Source organism: Bubalus bubalis, chromosome 6 (genome assembly GCF_019923935.1).
Source record: "Bubalus bubalis isolate 160015118507 breed Murrah chromosome 6, NDDB_SH_1, whole genome shotgun sequence".
Taxonomy (NCBI): domain Eukaryota; kingdom Metazoa; phylum Chordata; class Mammalia; order Artiodactyla; family Bovidae; genus Bubalus; species Bubalus bubalis.
In genome coordinates, this window is record NC_059162.1 from 86,145,830 (window position 1) to 86,167,699 (window position 21,870).

Here is a 21,870-nt window from a genome sequence, read left to right on the forward strand (position 1 = left end):
CCTGGGAAAGAGGCCTGAAATTTCAGAGGAAAATATCATAGTTGGCTCCCCAGTTCTCTCTCCCTAAGCCTCTGAGGCCACACTCAGTGCCTCCTCCCTTGGTGTGAGTTTTGGTTCCATCAAAAAATGTCCAGAGGTTTTGTGGGATTAGTTGAACATTGACAGATTCTTCAAAGCCTGGAATTCCCTCCCAGAGCCAAAACCAGCCAAGTTTCTATGGGGCTAGGATCTCCCCCAGAGAGGGTAAGAGGGCTTCACTACACCTAGACTGACTGATCTAACCTTGCACCACGCTTCAGTCAACAAGCAGACAAAAAAGAAAAATAGATTTTTGAAGCTGGATCCTCTGTTCCTGGGACCTATTACTGGCTGAGTGGGGGTGGGAGTGTAAGGCGACCCATCGCTGGATGAGAGTCAGGCCAGAGAATCTGAGAATTAAGTGCTATGCAGAGCAGCTGGAGAGAGGAAAAACAAAACAAAACCTGAGCAGGATAAAGGGTCCAGGGTTTTAACAGCGAATGAATGACATGTGGCTCAAATAGTTTCAAAGAGAACAAAGGCTTAGGTAAATAAATAGTGTGGAAGACGAGAGCAAAAATGAATTATAGAAAATCCCACAAGGAATACATTGGGATTTTTCAAAAACTGCTGATGGAACGACAAGAGATCGACATTCAGCCCTCCCCTTCCACCTACACACCTGCTCCCGACATCCACGTTCTTGGGATAGTTAGCCCTGGCCAGGCTCCTCTCTTCTTTCTCTGGGCCTGCCCTGGGCTCTGGGGGGAAGGGGGATGGTCTGCAAGAGCCCTGGACCTCAGGGAGAAAGAGACGTTTCCAGCTACATGACTTTGCGCAAACGAGCTGAGTTCCTTGAGCCTCTAATACCTCCTCTGTAAAAGTGAAGTGATGATTTCAAAGTAAAAGTGTAAAAAGGCAATCTTGTTTTGAAAGAAAAGTGCTGTGATCACATCTTAGGCCCTGAATAATATTTTCTCTCTCCTCCATTGGGTAGGATCCAGTTTGATAAACGTTTACTGAGCACAGCTCTCCATGAGGCAGCATGCTCAGCACTGCAGGGGAAACAGTACCTGAAAAAACATAATCACTGTCCTCCCAGGGCTCACAATCTCCTGGGAGCCAAGGATGCGGGTACCCGGCAGCCTGACCATGGCTGCCAAAGGAGCACAGCAAGTGACGAGCAGAAGGGTCTCACCATGTGTGGGTCCAGACAGGCTTCCCCACCGAGGGCCTGTTTCCTCTTTGACCTGGTGATCAGAGGCCTCCTCTAACTCGGCTGTGGCCACTCACTCCAGGTCTTGCTGCAGCCTACCTGAAAAGCTTTAGGTCTTCTCTACAACACCATCATCGTAAGAGCTAACACCTGTGTAGTTTTTACCTGCTCCAGGAACTCTTCTAGGTGCTTTCTGTAAATTATCATAGAAGTGAATCCACACAATTACTGTTACGAGACCCATCTGGGAAACAAGAACCTGTGAGCCAGCAGGGTGAGTAACTGACCAGTGATCACAGAGAGCAGGTGATATGTGGAATAAGAATCAGGCTGTCTGGCTCTGGAAGTCATGCTTTATTCCAACCCTGAGAGTATAGGAATGGAGTTGTGGGTATTCTTGGACAGGGCTTTTCGGTACACACAGGTACTTATTTCTGTTGGATATATGCTGTGTGTTCGTATTATCTTTTCACTCTGACTTTGCTCTCACTCCTTCTAAATTCTTTATTACCAAGGGAAGAATTCTTGAGTGATTTAAAAAATAATACCCAGTCCATCACTTCAAAGCACCTCTGGGCAAACCTGGAGTGTGTCCAAGTCAGTGCATCTCTTTGGGCACTCTTTGGAGAGATAACTCCCAAGGCCATCAGCAGTGTGGACCAGAGGCAGCAACTGAACAGACAACGTGAAGCAGCTTCCACTTGCCAGGCCTTCCGACCTTGCATTGTCCAGGCACACCTGTTATGCTGTCCCTGGGCGCTGTCCCCCAAAGCTGGCCAGTCCTTGTCATCATCCACAGCCTCCCCACATTCTGCCATCTGCCAATCTGCAACCTAGATTCTGGCAGGTCCACAGGTGTTCTTTTCTTCTTTACTGCATTCTTTTTCTTTGGAGCTGTGTGGCTGGAGTTCATTTGGGCTGTTATTAATCAAGCGATGCAACCAAACTTTATTAAGGACAAAAATAATCTGACTAGCGACCTGGAATTTTTTAGGATAAAACTTAAACTAGAATAGTGAGAAGAAAAGAAACTTCCATGGAAAATTAAAAAAAAAAAAAACCCTGTAAACTAGTAAATTTTGCTTTTACTTTTACCCTGGCAGAGGGAGGAACATGCAAAAAATACAAATGATGAGAGTTCAGAGTCATTTTCACAATTCACTGAAGTACTGAACCACTGTTCGTTACCAGAACTTAGCTGGGAAGGTTTGGTATCCATTCATTTCTTTTTTTCATTTTTAACTTTTGACCTCCTTCATCCATTCTCCCACTTCTCACCCCCTGCCTCTATGCTATGCTAAGTCACTTCAGTCGTGTCTGACTCTGTGCGACCCCATAGACCCCACCAGGCTCCCCTGTCCCTGGGATTCTCCAGGTAAGAATACTGGAGTGGGTTGCCATTTTCTTCTCCAATGCATGCAAGTGAAAAGTGAAAATGAAGTCGCTCAGTCGTGTCCGACTCTTAGCGACCCCATGGATTGCAGCCTAAAAGGCTTCTCCGTCCATGGGATTTTCCAGGCAAGAGTACTGGAGTGGGGTGCAATTGCCTTCTCCTCCCTGCCTCTAGCAACCAACAACCTGTTCTCTGTATTTATGAGCTTGGGATTTGTTTTTTGATTCCACATATAAGAGAGATCATACAGTATTTGTCTTTTCCTGTCTTATCCATTTCACTTAACATAATACCCTTGAGGTCTATCCATGATGGCACAAATGGCAAGATGCCATTCTTTTTAATTACTGAATAATAGTCCATTGTCTATAAATTGTATATACAATCTACTGAAATTTATTTTTAATGTATGGGGTTTCCCTAGTAGCTCAGCTGGTAAAGAATCCATCTGCAGTACAGGAAATCCTAGTTCGATTCCTGGGTTGAGAAGATCCAGTGGAGAAGGGATAGACTACCCACTCCAGTATTCTTGGGCTTCCCTGGTGGTTCAGCTGGTAAAGAATCTGCCTGCAATGAGGAAGACCTGGGTTCAATCCCTGAGTTGGGAAGATCCCCTGGACAAGGGAAAGGCTACCCACTCCAGTATTCTGGCCTGGACAATTCCATGGACTATATAGTCCATGGGGTCGTAAAGGGTTGGACATGACTGAGTCACTTTCACCTTGATGGTATAAGGCAAGGGGCAACATCCAATTTTTCCCATCAGTTCAGTTCAGTTCAGTCGCTCAGTCGTGTCCGACTCTTTGTGACCCCATGAATCGCAGCATGCCAGGCCTCCCTGTCCATCACCAACTCCCGGAGTTCACCCAGACTCACGTCCATCGAGTCAGTGATGCCATCCAGCCATCTCATCCTCTGTTGTCCCCTTCTCCTCCTGCCCCCAATCCCTCCCAGCATCAGAGTCTTTTCCAATGAGTCAACTCTTCGCATGAGGTGGCCAAAGTACTGGAGTTTCAGCTTTAGCATCATTCCTTCCAAAGAAATCCCAGGGCTGATCTTCAGAATGGACTGGTTGGATCTCCTTGCAGTCCAAGGGACTCTCAAGAGTCTTCTCCAACACCACAGTTCAAAAGCATCAATTCTTCGGCACTCAGCCTTCTTCACAGTCCAACTCTCACATCCATACATGACCACAGGAAAAACCATAGCCTTGACTAGACAAACCTTTGTTGGCAAAGTAATATGATAGCTTTTGAATATGCTATCTAGGTTGGTCATAACTTTCCTTCTGAGAAATAAGCGTCTTTTAATTTCATGGCTGCAGTCACCATCTGCAGTGATTTTGGAGCCCAGAAAAATAAAGTCTGACACTGTTTCCACTGTTTCCCCATCTATTTCCCATGAAGTGATGGGACCGGATGCCATGATCTTCGTTTTCTGAATGTTGAGCTTTAAGCCAACTTTTTCACTCTCCACTTTCACTTTCATCAAGAAGCTTTTTAATTCCTCTTCACTTTCTGCCATAAGGGTGGTGCCATCTGCATATCTGAGGTTATTGATATTTCTCCCAGCAATCTTATTCCAGCTTGTGCTTCTTCCAATCCAGCATTTCTCATGATGTACTCTGCATATAAGTTAAATAAGCAGGGTGACAATATACAGCCTTGACGTACTCCTTTTCCTATTTGGAACCAGTCTGTTGTTACATGTCCAGTTCTAACTGTTGCTTCCTGACCTGCATACAGATTTCTCAAGAGGCAGGTCACACCTCACAGATCTGCAGTACTACCCTGGTAATAAATTAATTGTTTATATATGAGTAAGTCTGTTTCTAGACTCCTTAATCTGTTTTCCTCTGGTTTGTCTGAAAGGGAAAGTGAAGTCGCTCAGTTGTGTCCAACTCTTTGTGATCCCATGGACTGTAGTCTACCAGGCTTCTCTGTCCGTGGGATTTTCCAGGCAAGAGTACTGGAGTGGGTTGCCATTTCCTTTTCCAGGGGATCTTCCTGACGCAGGGATCAAACCCAGGTCTCCAGCATTTCAGGCAGATGCTTTACCCTCTGAGCCAGCAGGGAAGCCCTGGTTTGTCTACCCGTGCCATAATACCAGCCTTTATTATTTTATAACAATTTTTATATATATCTGGTAGTATTAAATTCTCCCAACTTTGTTCTTCTCCAAAGTTATCTTGTTTATTATTGGCTCTTTCCATAAAGTTTCAGAATTTGACCATCAATTTCTACCCCCTCACACACAAATCTGCTAGAATTTTGAACTGGACTCATTGAGTCCATATAAGAAACTGGAAAGAACAAAAAAAGGAGAAAATAATATTGAGTCTTCCAATCAGTAAACATCATATATCCCTCCATTCATTTGTGTCTTCTTCAGTTTCTTTCAATAATATTTCATAGATTTGTACATAGATGTCCTTAACATCTGCCATTAAATTTACTTCTAGGTATTGGATTTTTTATATTACTGTAAATTATGCTACTTAAAATTTTAGTATTTTAAATAAACATTTCTCCTTTATGAAAATAAAATTTATTTCTGTCCTGACTTTTTGAATAGCAATATTGCTAAATTATTTATAGATTTTAATACTTTATCTATAAAATATTAAAATTTCTATATGTGTGTTATGTCAATTATGATATTAATTGTACTTCTTTCTCATAATCTTTATATTTTTCTTGACTTACTGCTGTGGCTAGGACATACACTAAAATGTGGAATAAAAGTGGTGAGAATGGGAAAGTTTTACTTCACCATTAAGTTTGATGTTTGAATTAAGTGTTTTGTTCTGTGTGTATCTTTAATCAGAATAAAGAAAGTTCCTTTCTGTTCTATGTTTGCCAAGATTTTTTTTAAAGTCATGAATCTGTCTTACATTTTATTTATGAAAGGTCTTTCTTTAAGCAGCTATTAAAATAATCCTATCATTTTCTTCTTTTTTAAATATGGAACTGCATTAATAGTTTTTTTTTTTTAATGTTAAAATGATTCACTTGAGTTCTTTTACCAGTTTTGGAAAACTTTTGGAAATTATCTTTTCAAATATAGCTTCTGCTTTATAATATATCTCCTCTCATTCTAGGCTTCTGATTATATCTCTGCCAGACTCCTTTACCATGCCCATATCTCATACTCTTGTGTATTTTCCATCCTTTTGTATACTATGTGGCAGTATGATATCTTCCTGACCTACTGACCAGTTCATTAATTCTTTCTTAGGCTATATTGAATCTGCTGTTAATTTCAGTTCTTAATTTCAGTTATTGCATTTTCAGCTCTAGAATTTCCATTTGGTTCTTTCTAAACTTCCCAGTCCTCTGAATTCTCCATCTTTTCCTATAATTTATTGAATATAATACTTCCAACATCTCAATCATCTGTGGGTTTGGTTTTTCTCTTGATTTATGAAAATTCTTATATTTTGCATACCTAAGATTTTTTGGTGGAGAAACTGTAAATGAAAAATTTTATGTATAAGTTGAACCTCTTAAGTTGTCTTCCTCCAGAAAAAATACAGTTTTGCTTCTTGCAGTTAGCTGAAGAGGGAGAGATTTAACTGCATTTAATTAGGTGCTGACTTGATTCAAAGCCAGGCTTCAGTAAAGTTTGTCTTTTCCAGTTTACTCTTATGGTCCCAACTAAAAGTCTAGAGTGTTTACCAGTAATCCTTCATCCTTAATGATCCCTGAACTCAAATTGTTGTCCTTCCGTCCTGGGGAGGTTACCAAATTGGTGCTTAGTTTGCTAGAATCTCAGCTGCAGATTTCAAATCAGCAAATGTCTTGTGTAAAGGGTAGAAATATCAAGCCAAATTCTCTGGGCTTCTCTTTTGATCATGGCCCCTCAAGTCAAGTGGATACTGCCATTAAATAAAATAAGTTTTAATGAAAGCCCAGCTTAAAATTGAATAAATTATTCTTACTACTTTAAAGTTAACAAGTTATTTATTATATTTTGCCAATTATGAGAGAAACTTCATTTGAAATTCAAAAGATACTTTTATACATTTAGTAATAGGAGAAATATAAAGAGCATCCAAAATTTTCAGTAACTTTTGCATAATCAATGAATTTAGAAAAGAAGGAGAAGGAGAAGAAGAAAAGTGGAAGAGGAGAAAGAAGGTGGAGGAGGTGTCCAGAGAGGGGGAGGAGGAGGAAAAACTGTCAAATTCCCTGTATTCTGTTAAAATTCCCTGTATTTCTTTCAAGGTCCCCTGGTACAATGCTATTATAGGCTACTCCTTCTCCTTTGCACTTTCCTCTTTCCAAACTTTTGGGAAATATACAAACATCTGCTTGGAATAAGTATTTTGTTTAAAACCACCTTCAGTGCCTTGACAATGCCTGTGAAGAGGAGGGGAGCACAGATTTTCAACATGATGCTCAAGTACTGCCATGTTCTCCCCACCTATTTGATCCTTATAACCCGTCTTCCAGGAATCGCTTACAGATATTACAGACTTTGGCCAAATCGAAACTCTTACCATTTCTCAAGCCCGTTCTAGTGGCTTCATGAATGCTATTCTCTCCATCCAGACTACTTTATATTTCATTGTTTGCAATGGAGAAGATACTTATTACTCTGGGTTCAGTTCAAAGGCTACCCCTCACACTTCCCTAAAGGACTATGGCAGCTGACATTCTAGAGTTCTCATCACTAGTTGTGTGATCTTGTGTAAGCTGCTGGAGTTGATATGACGATCATACAAGTAGACTGCTGCTGCTGCTGCTAAGTCGCTTCAGTCGTGTCCGACTCTGTGCGACCCCATGGCAGCCCACCAGGCTCCGCTGTCCCTGGGATTCTCCAGGCAAGAACACTACCTAGCACATTACTGCCATGCTGAAGTTATTCAAAGAATTTTAGTATCTTGTCTTTCCATTGCCTTACTGTTTCTCCTGAGAGAGACTTCTCCCTTTTCCAAATTCCTATAGAACTTAGTCCTCAGGCTAAGAACTTCTTTACATTGCTGGTTTTGCCACACTATTAATAGCACAGTGCTTGGAATGTTTATAGGCAAAAACATTAACTGAAGTATATACTTACTGGGTTAAGCGCTGGGCTCTGAAGTTATGGAGATGAATATGATCAGATTCATTGCCCACAAGAAGCTCATAGTCTAAGTAGGGGAGACAATAATATAATCATCTACTTAAATGTCTAAATGTTATTCTCTATGTGTTACATTTAGAGATATGCACATGGGGAAAGAATTATTATCCCACATGCATTAGGCTGGGCAATAAGATTACACCACAGTAAACCAGACAATGTGTGAATAAGACACATATTATTCAAGAATATTTAATGTGTTTCACAGAATCAAATTGTGTGGGTTTTTCTTTACAAGTTTCAGGGGTGAGAGGCCTGAATATAAAAGGTGTGTGGAGTCTTCACTCATGTTACTGATACTGGTGGCAGAGTCGCCCGCCCTCCCCACCTCAGTTTCACAGTGGTGAGTCACAAGGCTGGTACGCTTTTAACTCACTAGGCTAAATTCAGCCCAGGAACCTGTAATAACACAGCTCAACAGCCTAACACAATCTCTTTAAACAGAATATAAGAACCTCAGCTTTCCCTAGACCTGAACATTTGATTCAAAGGTTCACCACATTTTCCCTTTTTTCAACATTAAAAAAAAAAAAAAATTGTTTACGGCTAACTCAGTTAACACAGGCTTGGGTGAAGCTACCTAATGGTAAGAACAGGAGACCCAGAGTCAGATAGACCTTCAAGGTTCTCCTCTCATCCCACCCACATGCCTGAACCGAAGTAAGTCTCATTTTGACCTTTACCTGGGGGTGGGGAGAATATACATAGCCAGAGTTGTAAGTCTTGTCAAGGTCAACACTTATGCAGTGCCCAACTTATGGTAAGTGCACCAGATTGGAAGAGCTCTTTATTGCTCTACTTTTCAAATAGACAATTTTAAAAGCAGTCCTTCAATTCGCCTGGACTCAGTTTTGTTCTTTCTGGATTATAAACATCAGATAACTTTGACTGGAACCAACTTGAGTTCTGACCATCCCTTGCACATCTTTTAAAGTGCTAGTGGTGAAGTCCATTAGTATCATGTGGGCACTGGAAACAAGGCAGATGTTTAGGCCACAGTCAAACCTACTATTCAGTATTTATGGTAGTGGTGGTTGTGGAAACCCAGTACTCTGCATTTTAATTAATTCCTTGACTGACTCTGCATATTCAAACCACTACAATAAGTAAATAAGATCAGGAATCAGATGTACAAACAAACGAAAACTTATGACATTCTATGTTCAAAGTAAAATATTTGGTTTTTTTTTATTATCTGGATTATGATTCCAATTTACTACAGAGAATTGGAAATAATGTAAATGACTTATTTTCTCATATTGCTCCTCTGTGCATTTTCCATTTTTAGTCTCCAGTAAATAACAATTTCTGAACAAAATGGGAATGGAGGGCAGCTATGTGGGAACATTTGTATTACCACCAAAAAAATGAAGATGGAATATTGAGAAGTATGGGCATAGAAATCCTTAAGGATTCTGGAAGAACATTCAGCATCTCAGACTACAGTGAGCACGGGCAGACTTTATACATTCTCTGTTTGGATTTGAAGAAAGAGATGACAGGACCAGAGATAAAACTTCTCATATAAAGACAGTGGCCAAGATCAGGGTGGGTACGAGACAGTGAAAGGTATCACTGCCACCCTCAGACCTGATGGATGAGAAACAATGATGCTGAGATATGGAAGTCAGAGATGGGGAAATGCATTTCGCCTTCCAGCTACACTTTTGCAGGTTGGGAAGTGATGCTGCAAAGGAAAAGTACAAAGCCCTGGCAGAAAAAAGCAGGTTATTTCTGAATTCCCAGGGCCTGGGAGAACAAATATCTGCTTCATTCCCTTGAAGTAAAATTTTGCTTTAAGGTTAAATTGATATATTATTTTTTTTTTTTTTTTTACTGCTCTATTTCTTTTGGACTATCATCCATTGGTATTATAAACCGTAGACGTACTCTCAAGGCAAATGCTTCCTGTAGAACACTTGACATAGTTGTAACATGACAATCAGCACTGAGGGAAGCTACTTGAATAGATATGGTTGATCCAGCTTAATTTTAGCATCCAGTCTCCTAGACTTGGAATTCAAGGCTTTTTACATTTGAGCTTCTGACCTGGAAGAGCTAACACTTAAGGGCTCACCATGTGTTAGAAGAAGGTGTCTACACAATTCCAGAGGATCATCTCCATTTATAGAAAAGAACTCGGAGGCGTAGAGCAGCTACGTAACTTGTTAAAAACCAATGGCAAAGCTGAGAGCTCAGAACCCATACTATGGTACGTGGCTTCTGCTTTCTGGGCCATCTCTCACTGTTCCCCTCAGAGATGGACTGCAGGCTTGCCATACTGAAAGGATCCTTGATGGAGGCAGGCCTTATCACACTTAGACATTTTTCACATTCTGTCCTGGCCTCTTGAAATGCTTATCCCATTTCCACCTCCTAAGTGATGCTTCTCTCACTTGTCCTGGCAGAGGTGGTTGATCTATTCCCTGCACTCTTGTGACAGTTCCCTTTCCTCTGGGAAAAGCAGGATGCAGCTTCCAGTGAGATTTTCCTGATGACAGGTCTGCCTTGTCTACCAGCTGCTAAGCTCCTCTAAAGAAAGGACTGGGTCATCTTCACCCTGGTAGCCCTAGTTTCCTGTATGGCATCTGAGGGCCAAGTATGGGCCTAACACATATTTGCTGACTGAATTAATTGCTACTTGCTTCTTAAACCACAAAATGTTCCCTCACTCTGCTAAGGTATGTTTCCTCAAATGTCACCACTTTGGATTAAACTTTCCAGAACTCTCTGTACTGGCAGCAACTGCTGGCACTCTGTATTGCTTTACACAGATCTGATCTTCGTAACACTTAGCAGTACCTGATAAAGACACATGAATGCATATATACATATACACACAAACCCACACATACACTATACTCAAGTGTATGTGTGTGGGTATACTGGCACACACATATGTACACACAAACATACATACAAACATTCAGCCAAACGTACATATTTAAGAGCATGCAGATATAGGTACATTTGTACATGCATTTGGACAAACACAGCATGTATACATATATGCAGATGGAAGTGTATAACAAATGAAAACATATGGACTCACGTAAGCACATGCATGAACATGTCCATCCACGTGCATGTGTGTGCATGTGCATGCATGCATTCAGTGCATATAAAATACATACACATATGTGAGGTTATGAACACTTCCAGCAAGAAACAACACCCTCAGCAAATAGAAGCTCTACAGAGTAGGAACTTGTTTCTTTTCAATACCATATCTAACACTCCTATAATAACACATGGCACATAAAAGGAAGATATCACATATTTATTAAATAAAGGAAAGGAAATTTGAATTTCTCTTGCCCACTTCTATCATTCATAATGTAAATCTGTTGAGATCCCACTGCTCACACATAAATACACAGACACTGTTCTAAGTGCTTTACAAATACTAGCTCATTTATTCTTCAAACAACTCTATGAGGTAGGTGTGATTTTTATTCCCATTTTACAGGAGGAAAAACTCAAGGATGGAGTGTCAAGCAACTTCCCAAAGTCACATAGACAGCAAGTAGAATCAGGATTTGAATCCTTTCAATTCAGTCGTTCATCGTGTCTGACTCTTTGCAAACCCATGGACTGCAACACGGCAGGCCTCCCTGTCCATCACCAACTCCTGGAGTTTACTCAAGTTCATGTCCATTGAGTCGGTGATTCCATCCAACCAATTCATCCTCTGTCATCCCTTTCTCCTCCCATTTTCAATCTTTCCTATCATCAGGGTCTTTTCAAATGAGCCAGTTCTTTGCATAAGGTGGCCATAGTATTGGAATTTCAGCTTCAACATCAGTCCTTTCAATGAATATTCAGGACTGATTTCCTTCAAGATGGACTGGTTGGATCTTCTTGCAGTCCAAGGGACTCTCAAGAGTCTTCTCCAACACCACAGTTCAAAAGCATCAATTCTTTGGCACTCAGCTTTCTTTACAGTCTAACTCTCACATCCATACATGACCACTGGAAAAAACCATAGCTGTGACTAGACAGACCTTTGTTGGCAAAGTAATGTCTCTGTTTTTTAATATGCTGTCTAGGTTGGTCAAAACTTTTCTTCAAGGGAGTATCTTTTAATTTCATGGCTGCAGTCACCATCTGCAGTGATTTTGGAGCCCCCCAAAATAAAGTTTGTCATTGTTTCCACTGTTTCCCCATCTATGTGCCATGAAGTGATGGGACCAGATGCCATGATCTTAGTTTTCTGAATGTTGAGCTTTAAGCCAACTTTTTCACTCTCCTCTTCACTTTCAAGAGGCTCTTTAATTCTCTTTCACTTTCCGCCATAAGGGTGGTGTCATCTGCATATCTGAGGTTATTGATATTTCTTCCAGCAATCATGATTCCAGCTTGGTGCTTCATCCAGCCCAGTGTTTCTCATGATGTACTGCCGGGAGCCGGCATATTGCATATTGAGTGCATATTGCATATTGAGTGCAGCACTTTCCACAGCATCATCTTTCAGGATCTGGAATAGCTCAACTAGAATTCTATCACTGCTGGGAGCCAGCGTGAGGCACTTTGCCCGTGGCAAAGGTCATGAGGAAGGAGGCTCGGCATACGCAAAGGCGAGATCGAGCCTCAGGAGTCTCCCTGGAAATTCTCGAGCATCTACCCCCAAAACCAGAGTCTGCCTACTTTCTGCTTTTTGCTTTCACCTACACCTCTGACTTTACGGGGAGCTGTCCCCCACTACCTCTCTCTGAAAAGAGAGTTAGCTTACAGCTCCAGTTAATAATTCCTGTGTGTGACAGTGTTTAACCTACAAACTCCTTTGGAAATCCTCTAGCCTGCCTGAATAGGTTTTTCCGGCCACATGTGATTGTTCAGAGCCTCCCAACTGTGAAAGGCAGGAGATGTTCTAACTGTCTAAACACAGATTCCTTTGAGTAGTTAAAAGATTGATTAGAAATTGTATTGGTGAAGGGTTTTTCACTTGTTGGGCCAATGTTTGCTGCTAAGTCTCCATACTCCTTACCTACTGTGTCCTTGGCAGTGTATTGATTGATATAATGGGTGTATAGAAATGTTAGTAGTAACCTCAATGTTTGTAACCTTGGACCCTTGAGTTAATTCTTTTCTTGATTGAGCCCACCTCACCTTTGCCCTATAGGAATGCAGCTTTGTCCAGTGCTTTTTTGGAGGCTGGTGCCTGACTTTGGAATAATCACCTTTAGAGAAAAATAAGTTTCTTAAAATGTTAACAGGCCTCCTGGCCAGAAGATGATGTCAATCACCTGAACTTTTGCATATGATAAGTTTGAAAGCCTGGCTTCGATTAGGACCAGGAACTGCTGTCCTTGCATGACTCCACCCCTTCCCCCATTATCCTCTATGCACAACTTAAGGTATAAAAACTACTTTGGAAAATAAAGTGCGGGCCTTGTTCACTGAAACTTGGTCTCCCCATGTCGCTCTCTCTCTCAAATTCTGGCTGAGTCTCCATCTGGAGCACGGAACCCGCCATGCTTGCTAATTATGCCTGGGCTTCTAAGATCCGACCGGGGAGGCCTCAGTGTCTCCTCTCCTTCAGAACAACGGAAGGATGCCTGCGGCCTACGTAAGTGGTGCAAACTTCTTATCTTGAAGTTTTATTGGTCTCCCGTGTAAACCAAGCTACTCAGCCTCTTTTCTCCACTGAATTTTCCTACTGAGCTATCCTCATTCTATCATTCTTTATATCCTTAATTAACGTTTAATTAAGCAGATGTTTCCTGATCCTTGCCTATGCCGTCTCTCCTTCGAATACCCTGGATCAGCTGGGGCTGGATCCCGGCAATGTACTCTGCATATAAATTAAATAAGCAGGGTGACAATATATAGCCTTAACGTACTCCTTTCCTGATTTGGAACCAATTGGTTCCAAATTGACTCTGTTGTTCCATGTCCAGTTCTAACTGTTGCTTCCTGACCTGCATACAGATTTCTCAGGAGGCAGGGAAGGTTGTCTGGTATTCCCATATCTTGAAGAATTTTCCACAGTTTACTGTGGTCCATACAGTCAAAGGTTTTGGCATAGTCAATAAAGCAGAAACAGATGTGTTTCTGGAACTCTCTTGGTTTTTTGATAATCCAACGGATGTTGGCAATTTGATCTCTGGTTCCTCTGACTTTTCTAAAACCAGCTTAAACATCTGGAAGTTCACGGTTCATGTATTGCTGAAGCCTGGCCTGGAGAATTTTGAGCATTACTTTACTAGCATGTGAGATGAGTACAATTGTGCGGTAGTTTGAGCATTCTTTGGCAAGGCCTTTCTTTGGGATTGGAATGAAAACTGACCTTTTCCAGTCCTGTGGCCACTGCTGAGTTTTCCAAATTTGCTGGCATATTGAGTGCAGCACTTTCACAGCATCATCTTTTAGGATTTGAAAGAGCTCAACTGGAATTCCATCACCTCCACTAGCTTTGTTGGTAGTGATGCTTCCTAAGGCCCACTTGACTTCGTATTCCAGGATGTCTGGCTCTAGGTGAGTGATCACACCATTGTGATTATCTGGGTTGTGAAGATCTGTTTTGTACAGTTCTTCTGTGTCTTCTTGCCACCTCTTCTTAATATCTTGTGCTTCTGTTAGGTCCATACCATTTCTGATTCATTTGAATCAGTTATGTGTTCTTACTTGCTGCCTTGTGTTACCTCAAGAGTTTTCATTTTCATTGTCCTCAGAAATCAAATTCTTACATCAGAATCATAGCACAGAACATGATAAAATTAGAGTTATCAAGGTAGGTGGGGGAGATGCTACTAAAAGATTTTACTAGAGACTAATGCAATTTTTTGATATTGCAAAAAATTTTATTCCTTAGTTTCTCTAGACATCTATAGTGGTTGCAGGGTGCCAGGAGGTGATCCTCAAGATTCCCAGTGTAGGAAAAATTTTTTTCTCTCCTCTTCGCCTTTTATTATGACTCATATGAATGCTTAGTTAAGAGAAAATTGAAAACAAGGAAATTCAGCAGGCCCGTGGAGAGATGATAAGGAAGCAGCCAGCAGTTCAGATGTGAGGCTGCCGCCACTGAGCAGTAACTGGAGATGTTCATTTTCCCACCAACAGCTGCGGATGTGCGAGCCCCAAAGTAAACATTAGCACTTGGGGATATGGATGTGAAGCATCATGTGTTGAGTTTCTGTGCCATGAAAAACAGTGGACCCGTAGGGTAAGCCTACTCACACAGTCAGTGACGCAAGTGCAATCTTAGAACTCAGGCCCCCAAACAAACACTTTTCCAGCAGCCTTCTACCTTTTGAACTTGGAGTGGGAAGTCCTCCTAACAGGTGGTGGAGGTGTCAGAACCTAGGACTGGGTTATTCTGTGTCTTTGTTTTTGTTCCCAAGTTCCGCAACCGAAAATAACAGCTCATGTTTTCAGTCACATATTAATACAGGAGAGAATAAGTAGAGCCTCCTGGTTAAAAATTCCCTCTGGATACCAGATAAGTTTCTGAAGCTGATGAGTTGGTCACAGATTTACTTGAAATCAGGGCCTCTGGGCCCAGGAACTCACACTGAATCAAGACATTCTCTTCTATTTAGGAGGAAGCACTTGCTCCATTGTTTGATGAAAAATCTTCACCAAAGTAGACAAAAAGTCAAGGGGAGAGAGAAATCCGTATCATAGTCTTGAATACAATCCTTTACCCTGTATCCCTAAGCAAATTCCTTTACCTGCTGGAGTCTGTTTGTTCAACCATTCATGGAGGTAAAAATACCATGATGGTGGTTAGAACAGCAAGTCACTACACAAGTAAGTTTAGTGTCAATATCCATTTCAGTATTAATCAAAAAAATAATCAATGAAATCTTATCAACTTTAGTATTACTGATCTCTCCAGTATTCAGTCAAAATAGCCAGCCTGGTCAATAAGCCTGGTCTTAATTCCCCACAACTGAGAGAACCCCAGAAATCTGTGCTGGCTTAATTATATTTTATTAAGTCCCTTCTCCACTCTGTGCCTCAACTCTCTCATCCATAAAATGGATTTAGAAACACACCTACCTGGAAGAATGTTAAATATTATAGAAGCTCTATCTTCTGCTTTACATATAGACATATGTTTGTGTAACTGCAGGCTAATGTAAGTAAAGTCATAGATATAATCTAGACAGACATAAATATTCTTGCAGGGCAAGCAAGAGAAAGCTTATAGACTCTGGAGTTAGAAAGACTTGGACCTAGGGTCCAACTTTATCATTTATCGAAATGCCATGCTGAACAAGTTTTTAAACCTTGATATCCTTGTATGTCAAATACAGAAAACAATGGTATGTCTCAGCATAGCTGTGAGTCGATGACACTGACTATTTAAGTGCCCAGCACAAAGTTGGGCACAGAATGAAACAAAAAATAACTGCTTTGAACTTCCCAGAAGGACCTTGAATGCCAGGTGCTTTTATTAGTACCAGCTTTTAAGGGAGACTGTGATAACAAAATGGAAGAGACTTGCTCATGTGTAGCTTAGAACAACTAGTTTACCTATTTGATGGCCACCTAGGATCCTAATTATAGTCTTTAAATGGGACATGATGTGTAGAATGAAGTAACAACGTATATGCACATGCAGGGATTTACTGGAACATACGCATGTACATGCAGTGCATACAGTTGCGTATATATATACTCATTTAAGCACCTGTGTGAGTATACCTGCTTCTCACCTCCTATTTTCTACAACTGATAAGTGTCCCAGATACCCAAAACCATTTCCTCTTCCTAATTTGGAGATAGTGTGGTAGAATGGGGGCAGGGCCCCTGACCAATGAATTAGGAGGCTCAGTTTCTAACTCCAACTCTGATGGTAATGTGAGGGGCAGCCCTGATGACTCACTGTGTTTCTGGGCTTTGGTTTTGAAGAATCTGATATAGAAAGTCTTTGAGCAAACTTTTAGTTCTGAAGCCTATGATCACTCATTATCCAAGGAGCAGCATGTGTATCAAATAAAGAAACTAAAGAAACAACCTTTTCAGGGTAGGCTCATGGCTGTATATCCTGGGTTGTGCAGTGGAGAAGGGTAGGGCACGGGAGCTAGCTGCAGCCCCATGGGCCCACATTCCTCCCAGATTTCTGGCCACAGAAAAGACTGGTCTCTCAGCTATGGCCCATCCCTTACAATTCAGAGAAGCACAGTGTTCCAGGAAAGCCCTGAGGCCTGGGGGCAGGAAACCCAAAGCTGTCTTGCCCACCCCCTTTTCCCCTCTCTGCCCCTCAACAAGTCTCGCGCAGCTGCTCTGGTATCAGGCAGCAGTGGTTCTCATTAAACCAAACCTCATCCTAAAACAATAGTCTTAAAAATCACACAAACAAACTCCTCCTCCCTCTTCTGATTCACATCCAGTAACTCCCAGAGTCACCCTCACTCTATCTGTTTGGGTACTGACACTGCTTTTCTCCTTCTAGATTAGCCAGCAAGACTTTATCTGCTCTTCTAATCCCCTCCATTCCTCACAGAAAGTCGGCCTCTTTGGATCCACCTTTGCTTTCTTGCCGGATACACTCCTTCCTGCCTCCAGCTCTTGATCCGAGCCTAGGCCTGGCTCCTTCTTAGCACCATTCTTCTTTGGTCGGATCTGTCCACCTGAAAGCTGCACATCCCTCTGCTTCTCACCTGTGTACTCGGTGCCAACCTGTCCTGCAGGCCTTCTCCCCTGGGCACCAGGTGACACCTTCCATCCCATAATCTGTTTTCTGGACCCACCTCATACACTCAGACTCAGGATCCTTGGTGGGCAGGCCATAAGTATCTACATTTTTAAAAATGCTCCCATACCTGGATTTACCAATTCTTGTTTTGGATCTTTCAAAATCCTCTCACTTTTACTATCTTAATTAACTCACTGATACCCAGAGGACTGGCTCTGTGGGTTCTATGCTGAATGATGGGTAGAAATAACATGATATGGTGTGAAAAGTGGAAAAGGTGAAAGTGCGGCAGAGATACAAGGAGGGAGTGATTCTTGGTTTCTAAGAATGAGGTTAAGTTTGGAGACATCTCCACTGTGGAAGTGACATTTAGCCTGATTTCTCATGTATGAGTAGGACTGTGGAAGTGGGGAGGAGGGGAGCACCCCAAACAGAGCAAACAGCCCAAGCAAAGGCCAGAGGGCAAGTGTACCTGATGTATTGAAAGGAGGACAAGTGGTCTAGCGTTAGACTTGGGTAAGACAGAAGGGGCAGGACTCATCTTATACTCCCTATTCAGAAGTCTTCAGTTTCTTATCTCACAACTAGTTTCACTGAAGAGTTAATTTCAGAAAGAACATTTTGATGAAGTACTAACATATCATTAAGACAGTTAATTGGGGTTGCTTCCTGGTTTCTACAGAAAAACAAACAAACAAAAAACCACTTGAATTGATGAAGGGAAATAATATTATTGGGAGGGTTTCAATTAAGAGTAGGACTCCTCATCCCCAGCACTACTGACATTTGAGGCTGGATAACTTTCCGTTCAGAGAAGGCAATGGCATCCCACTCCAGTACTCTTGCCTGGAAAATCCCATGGATGGAGAAGCTGGGTAGGCTGCAGTCCATGGGGTCGCTGACGGTCAGACACGACTGAGCGACTTCCCTTTCACTTTTCACTTTCATGCATTGGAGAAGGAAAATGGCAACCCACTCCAGTGTTCTTGCCTGGAGAATCCCAGGGATGGGGAGCCTGGTGGGCTGCCGTCCATGGGGTTGCACAGAGTCGGCCACGACTGAAGTGACTTAGCAGCAACTTTCCATTGTGGGGCTGTCCTGAGTGCTATAGGGCATTTAGCAGCATTCTTGGCCTCTACCATGCCATACCAGTTTCTCTTTTCCAAATGACAGTCAAAAATATGTCTCCAGATATGGCCAAATGTCCCATGGGAGTGGGGCTGAGGAGTTAAAATCACCCCTGGTTGAGAACCACTGAGATAAAGAAAAAGATCATGAGCTTTGAAGTCAGTCTCAGGTCCACATCTTGCCATGATACTAGCTATGGGATGGTGGAAATGTTACTCTTTCTGCCTGCAGCTTCCTCATGTATAGAATGGGAAACAACTTCTGCCTTGTAGGATCATCATGAGAAGCAACAGATAAAGCATGTGAAGTGTTAGCCACCGTACTTGGCACATGGAAGGCAAGTAAGAAACAGTTACAGTAAAAGTGGTACCAATAAGAGTAGTGGTTCTTGTTTTTCTAGTGATATTGTTGTCGTTTTTAGGAATAAAGCCTCATTGAAGTTGGAAAGTTTAAACAACTAAATAAATTCCATTTTATCAAGAAGCAATTGTGTCCTAAGTCACTTCAGAGACCTAAGGACTATAGCCTGCTTGGCTCCTCTGTCCATGGGATTCTTCAGGCAATACTGGAGTGGGTTGGCATTTCTTTCTCCAGGGGATGTTCCTGACCCAGGGATTGAACATGCATCTCTTATTATGTCTCCTGCATTGACAGGCAGGTTCTTTACCACTAGCTCAACCTGGGCAGCCCGAGAAGAAATTGTAGGGCAGGGAATATTGCAACTACATTACAGACATCACTTGCTCTAAGAATCCTTTCACAATTCTTCAAGTCTCAATTTTGGGCCCATTCCATATCTTCCCAAAGCCTTATATACTTGGAATGTATAATTGTGTTGTGTATTTAATGTTTATTTTCACTACTAGTAGATACAAGTACCCAGAAGTTTAATTCTCTCTCATATTTACCTTAAACCCCCATCAACTAGTAGAGTGAGTCATCAATAAATATTTATCAACATAATTCCTTTTTTTGATACTTGCTACTTTCTCATGTGCTATTTTTTAACTTTTTGTTTTATATTGGAGTATGCTGTTGCTGCTAAGTCGCTTTAGTCATGTCCAACTCTGTGCGACCCCATAGACGGCAGCCCACCAGGCTCCCCCGTCCCTGGGATTCTCCAGGCAAGAACACTGGAGTGGGTTCCCATTTCCTTCTCCAATGCATGAAAGTGAAAAGTGAAAGTGAAGTCGCTCAGTCGTGTCCGACTCTTCGCGACCCCCTGGACTGCAGCCTACCAGGCTCCTCCGTCCATGGGATTTCCCAGGCAAGAGTACTGGAGTGGGGTGCCATTGCCTTCTCCGATATTGGAGTATAGTTGAGGGCAAACGCAAGCCTAGGCTGGATCATACTGTAACAAATATGCATTCCATAAGGCACAGTGATTAGAGATGTGGAATCAAATAGTGTGGGTTTAAATCATGAATTTACCACTTGTTAACCATGTGACTTTAGGTATGTGAGGTAGTCTTTGTGAGCTTCATTGTTTTATTTAATAAAGGAAACAAAATAATAGTGTGTATAAAGCTGCTCTGAGAATCAGTATGGCTTCTAGAGTACTGACAATGGTGAGATGTAACGTTAGAGAGTTTTATTGCTCACTGGAATAAACCATGTTTTTTCTCTAAGAGGGCACTGAACTAGAATTTCTTTTTGCAAGATGGGCTAAACCAATTCCTCTGCAAAAAGACAGGAAGGAAGGAAGTGGAGAGCAGAGGGGAAGGGGTGGGAGGAGAGGGAGAAATGAAAAATTCGCATTTTGGTTTGATTCTGCAACTCAAGTGATTTAAGCCAATTCAACATCTGGCCTAGATGAGCAATTCAAACCAAATCAACATCTGGCAAAGAAACCAGTGTCTGGAATCAGAGTGATGCCAAACCAAGGCACTACGTTTGCTCCCGGCCAACACCTGCTGATGTGAGGGAGCACAAAGGACATGAGTTTCCAGACATCCCAGACTGGATCAGGGAGTGCTCAACACGACCCTTTTGCCTCGTGCAGACTTGAGCCAGGTACGCCTACTGTGCAGGGACAGTTTCCTCTGTAATGGGAGGTTACTCTATTTCTCAGCTGAGTATCCATCCCTCATGGAGGGGATGCCATTCACTCACTCATTCATCACTAAATATGCACGGTGTTAACCATCCTCTACTTGCAAAGCACTGTGCTGGTTGCTGGAATATAAGAATGAAACGGCACGGGGCTTACTCTCAAAGAGTCCACAAACTTGGAAATGAGGCAAATGAGACGTCACACACAAACCTGGGTGATGTGTACAGTAATGGAGGCAAGTCTCACACATCATGGGGCAGAGAGAAAAGACCCCTTAAGTCAGCTTAGGGGAGTCAGAGGAGATGGCCTGATCTCAAGATGTGAAGGACAATCAGAAGTTGGACTGGTAGAGAAGAAAAACTGGAGGGGAGAGGGCCAGAGACAGGAATCAAGTTGTTATTGCCTTTCAGGACAGCTGGGCTGCCAGAGCCAAGCACAGACCTGGAACCAAGTTAATACTATTTTTGTAAGCTAGAAAAATATCAGCAGTAGGAGCCTTGGCCAGAACCACCCCCACAAAGAGCAAACAAAATTACTCCTATCTTCTGGCTGTCTGCTGGAGTACTTACTAACCAGCACCTTAAGTACGAAATGTCCCTTTATCTTTGATTTTTATTCCCATCAAGTCCTTCCTCCTCTTTTTCCAGAACTGGAAAAAGCAGGAGTTGAGTGGCACTTGCTTCTTTGATCTTAATCCTCCTGTTCCCAGGCTTCCCCGGAGACTGAGAGTCCAGGAGGCTTTCTCCAAAGCAGAATGTTGACTCCTTCTGCCAGTCAGAATGTGGGATCTGCAGCAGGTCACACCAGGTCAGCACTTGAAGGAACTGTAATTGTTCGGGGCTTGTGTGAGGCCTGGATAACATCCAATTCCAAAGCCAGATCCTTAACCTGACTCTTGGCAATCTCTCAGCATGGAGTTCATCTAATCAGATCTTGAGGTTGTTTCTGACCTCAACCTAAACAGAATCTTAAAGTAGGAAACCCTGCATTCCATGAAAGGGTTTTGGGGAAGGAAATATAGGGTAGAGATTCAAGGAATCAGATGACGTCCAGAAGCTTGGGTGGGGTTCTTCTCCAACTGCCTATGTACAGGGAAGATAATTCTCCTGGATAATAACTAAGAGCACTTCCCTTAATAAGGCTCCTACTTTGTGTCAGGCACTGTGATTTCAGAGTGAGAAAAATCAAAGGAAGATAGCTCATTACTGCATGCCTGCTATGTGCCAGATGCTAAGCCAGATGCTCTACTTGTGTACATCCTAACATATCTATGAGGAGAGTATTGCTAT

General features: G+C 42.1%; 1 protein-coding gene across 15 annotated transcripts in view; it reads right to left on the minus strand.

Moving 5' to 3' along the window:
- Positions 1-21,870, minus strand: part of FGGY (FGGY carbohydrate kinase domain containing) — a 508,405-nt gene that overhangs the window by 224,935 nt on the left and 261,600 nt on the right. Inside the window, exon 1 of one of the 15 annotated variants that reach the window (XM_044944932.2) lies at positions 1,217-1,273. The exons of the other annotated variants lie outside the window; for them this stretch is intronic. The gene's annotated coding sequence lies outside the window, so the exon portion shown is untranslated. Of the gene's footprint in view, positions 1-1,216; positions 1,274-21,870 lie in introns of those variants that run through there. 15 annotated transcript variants of the gene reach the window in all.